Source organism: Globicephala melas, chromosome 20, assembly GCF_963455315.2.
Source record: "Globicephala melas chromosome 20, mGloMel1.2, whole genome shotgun sequence".
NCBI classification, from domain to species: domain Eukaryota; kingdom Metazoa; phylum Chordata; class Mammalia; order Artiodactyla; family Delphinidae; genus Globicephala; species Globicephala melas.
In genome coordinates this window covers 30,612,885-30,617,716 of record NC_083333.1, presented here as the reverse complement: position 1 = coordinate 30,617,716, position 4,832 = coordinate 30,612,885, and positions in this window count along the sequence as shown.

Below are 4,832 nucleotides of genomic sequence, written 5' to 3'. Positions count from 1 at the left end.
AAGGACCTGCCATCCCAGCAGTGCCTGGGTAATGCCATCCCCAGGTGTCTTCCCGATTCTCGGAGAAAGGCAGGCCTCCCTTCCCCACTCATCCTGCTGGGTGTTGCGTTTCCATTCTCAGCTCACGAGGAACCTGCAAAAAATATTTTCTCTGGCAGTCAGTTAGAGAGTAGCAGCCCCAGACATGCCTTCCAGGCGACGTCCGAGCCTGGAGCGGCTGCTGTCCTCCACCGCTGCCAGGAGACACGGTCAAAGACAAGGCCAGGGTTCTGACCTCACAGCCTTGAATAGGGCTCTTTGCCCCATCAAGGTGTGAGCAATAACAAGGCCTGGGAGGTGCAGCCCCACAGGATTCTTCTGCTGGAGCCAACCTCTCCCAAGCCGATGGCACAGAGCCATCATCCTGGGCCCAGACCCTGACTGCCTTCTCCGAATGCTGAAGGGTTCAAAGGGTGTGAGAGTCTCATGGGTGGGCAGTCAAGGGCCCAACTGTCCGCCCACCTGAGTGTCTCTCTGTGGGGGCCCTGCCCTCACTCCAGAGAGGTGTCCCTTCCTGTTCCCCTCCTGGGCCAGCCTGTCCTTCAGACCCCAGGCTCTGACTACCCAGTTGGTACCAGCGGCCATAGCCGTTGAGCCAGGAGTGGGTAGTCACCTGACCCCAGCTGGCCCATTGGATCTGCTCTCATAAGAATGCTCTGGATAAAAAGGCAGCCAGACTGGGCTGTGAAAACGCAGAGAAATCCGAGGAGAGAAAGGAGACAGAGAGACCGGCAGGTAGTTGAGATGAGCCATTCGGAGGAGTGAGAAGAACAAGAGGAATAAAGTAGGCCTGAGGGTTCTCCAGATTCCAGACGTTCAGAGGCTACATCCTTTGAAGAAAGCCCACTTTAGCCAACCTGTCTCATCTGGGTATTTATTCCTTACAACCCATAGATTCAGGGTTACGTTGAGAGTACCTGTTCCCAGGTGGGAAGATCTGAGCCTACCTTCAGGTGGAGGGAGACGCCCTCTTCTCATCCCTCTCCCCTCCCATTGGCTGAGGTCCCATTTGCTGCTCATTCCCAAGGGCCTTGAGTTCTTGAAGAAACTGCTTCCCTGCTACTGGGCATCTCCCCCAACCCTGTTCCAAGGGGAAGGAGTTTCAGGGCAGAGGGACCTTCCAGATCATGACCAAAAGTCACTGGCAACCTTGGTTCAGTGGATCCTTAAAAGCGTGCTGAGGGCTTCCCTGGCGGCGCAGTGGTTGAGAGTCCGCCTGCCGATGCAGGGGACACGGGTTCGTGCCCCGGTCCGGGAAGATCCCACATGCCGCAGAGCGGCTGGGCCCGTGAGCCATGGTTGCTGAGCCTGCGCGTCCGGAGCCTGTTGCTCCGCAACGGGAGAGGCCACAGCAGTGAGAGGCCCGCGTACCCCCCCAAAAAAAAAAAAAAAAAAGACATGCTGATTGGGCATGCCTACCATGCCTAAGGTATGAAAAAGTAACAGGTTTTGCAGTCTAGCAGATTAGGGTTTGAATCCTGGCCCCAGCAGCCTCCTGGCTGTGGGATCTGCTTTGTTTCTTGGAGCCCTCATCACCAATATCATCCGAGACCTGCCATGTGCTGGACGCCTTCCTGCGAGCTCCTGTAGAGGGCACTACCAGCGGGAACCCATTTTCCAAATGAGGAAGCAGAGACAGGAGAGGTTAAGCCATGGGGCACGAGTCACACAGCTGGTGATGGAGGATAAACCCTGGTTTATCTGATTCTGGGGAGCAGGTTTAGCCCAAAGAGGAAAAAAGATCTTGTGAGAAACCCTCGTAAAATGAAGTTAGTGTGGTTCTCTACCCGGAAAAAGAGAAAGTAGACCTTCAACAGAAATGTTCTTCCAATGTTTACAGAGGAACTACATACAATGTCTGGGATTTGCTTCCAAATCGTCCATTGGGGCACGTGTTGATGAAAGAAGATTGGATGAGTTGATCATTTTCGAAGCTGGGCATTGGGACATGGGTGAACATTACGCTGTTCTCTCTCCATGTGAATATGTCTGGAAGTTCTCATAATGAAAAGGTTGTTTTTAACGTATCGAGTAGGAACTCAGCCAGAGTTGAGGAGCGTTCGGCAAAGGATGTCAAGGTGCAGACGGTGGGCACCGACCATGAGGGAGCCCGGAGCCCCTCCCTGGCCCTGCCGACCACTCTCCCTCCCCAGCAGTCTCCCTCTTGACTCCCATGTTGTCCAAGAACCCTCGGCTGTGAGTAATGAATGTGCCGCTCCGCGGGACATGTGTTTCCAATCACTGCTCAGCAGTGAGTCACCACGGACAGCTGCTGCCTGTCTCCGACTCCCACCCCTCACGTCGTCCAGATCCGCCCTGCCCCCACCCAGCTCTGTGCTCAGCTGACAGGCCCCTCCTGCAGCTCCTGCGTCCTCCTACCTCTGGGTCCTTCTGGCTAGAACAGTGCTCCCACCTTATCTGAATCATTCTGACCAACCTCCAGGTCTCCACCCCAGGCCATCCGGACCTCGCCGGTGCCCTTGCTCCTTGTCTGGCCCCCAACACACTTTGCCATCATCTCTGCCTGTATTTCTACTAAAAGGTGGATCGTGCTCTAGCAGGAAAGGGGCTGTTTTTGTTCCATCCACATCCCCGGCACCTGCACATGCCTGACACACAGCTGGGGCCCAATACAAACTTGTCGAATGAATGAATGAATGAGTAAACAAGTGAGCTATAACCTTAAGAAGTCGGGAGTCTCGGGGAAGGCAGACATGAAGACAAGTAACCCGTGTGAGAAAACGCAAGGGGTCTGAGAATTCCAGGTAAACGGGCCACAGAAGGGCAGTTTCCATCTCTACCCCTCCCTAGGGCGGCCCGCTCTCCACACCACCCCAGCCGGCCACCTCCCTGGGAGGGAAATCAATCACGAGCCCCCTTCGGCTGTCTGGGCTGGCTCCTGGGTCTCGGCGAGGAAGGCTCTGAGGCCACGTCCAGGCTCAGCGGGGAAGGAGCGCTGGAGAGCGATATGCCTGGTGGCGGGGCTGGGGTGGGGGGGACAGGGGGCTACTCGCCAGCCAGGAGGCCACACCTGGGACACCCGACTACCTGGCCTGAGGAGTAAGACCACAGCCCAACTCGATGGGGAGTGCCGAGGGGGACCCAGGGCACCCTCTGTGTCTTCAGGAAGCTCAGCCTGCCTGGGTGCTGAGAGACGCAGCCCACTCAGCCCCTTTTGCCTTCCCTGTGGGCATCCAGGCGACCGGGCTCTGTGGTCAGATGACACCTGTCAGGGGAGCCTATGCTGGAGGATGCAAGTCACCTCCAGCAGTGACTGGGTGTTGGCCTTGTTCCCGGGCCAGGGAATGCCTGGGCAGAACTGGGGCTGTGCGGGACAAGGAGAGAAGCAGTGGGATTTGGGGCAGGACTGCACACGTGATCCCACTTCTACCAGGGGCTGAACAGGCCCGGGGACATGGGGTCCCAGAGGGTGAGCCACTGCCTTTTGGCCCCTCTTGCCTGTGGAGTTGGGCTGCTATCTCGTAGCTGAGGAGAGAGTGGGAGTGCCAAAAACTGAGAGTCAACGAGCCAGGCCCACAACTCCAGAGAGCAGCTGGAAATGGCGGTGAGGACCTGATGAATCACTTTTCAGGGAGCCGGGCCTCTCCTCGCCTTCCTCCTGGCTCTGTTCGTTGCCTTCTGATCTCTTTGTTGGGGACGAGAGCCACCCACGCGCCGCTCTCCGTCTTGTCTGGCAGTTCAGCTCAAGGTTGAACGAGGGCCTTTAGGCATTCTGTCCCCTCGCCCTCACCCCGGACTCCCGTGGATGACCTCCAGGGGCTGGGACCTCATCCGTTTGCTCCGAAGCTCGTCACAGAGGGAGGGAGTGAGACAGGTTGGAATCTGAAGGTGACAAGAAACCGGATTGGGGTTGGAAGGAGCTTGGTGATGCTGACCACGGGCTGACCTCGCTGAGAACCTGAGCCATTCCCAGAGAAGAGAGACCGGGGTGGGGCAGGGGCGGGGGGCAAGGGGGAGAGAAGACAAGGCAGGAGCACGGAAAGGAAAATGGGATTGGGGAGAGGAAGGAGAGAGAGAGGAAATTCTTGGGCATAGTCCTAATCATAGCCTTGAAATGAAATTTACTGCTGCACTCAGCATGGGAAGCCAGCCAGAGCCGCCAAACCAGCCCCCCTTCTGTTTGGATTAGGCGATGACATCATGGCCATGGGCCATCACTCCCAACACCAAAGGAAGGGCAGGATGGCGGGGCGGGAAACCTGAGCCTCCTGCCTCTGGCTTGCAGGGAGGCAAACCTGAAACCACGAAAACTCAGCCCCAACCATCCCCTGCTGAGCTGGGCAGCCAGTCCCCCAGCTGTCCCGCCCCTCGCTCCTGGCCAGCCCCTGGTCCCTGGAATGCCAGCTGTGGCTGCTTCCGGGAGAAAGTCAGGGATGGAGAAGAACTGGTCCCATCTCTGCTCGCTGGCCCTCCTCCCTAACCCGCCCATGCGAGGAAGCACGTGACCGCATGCCCAGGGCCAGAAGGAAGTGGCCTGGGCACGAGCAAATGCAGAGCAGTGCCCCAAAGCGAGCCACTGCCTGCTGTCTCTCATAGTCCTTTGTTTTCCATGTAAATGAAGCCTACGGGGGGCTCTGGGAAGAGCCCAGTTCAGGGAGAGCTGAGAGGCAGACAGGTGGGGAACCGGAGGAGAAAAGCACAGCTCCGGGGTGTGGACTTCTGGGGCACAGACTGTGCAGGAGCGGCTCCCTGGCCCTCCCTCGCTACGGGAAGGAGGGACGTGCCCTCCCTCGCAGGACTGGAGTCCCTTCTGAGTCACAGGGAGGCAAAAC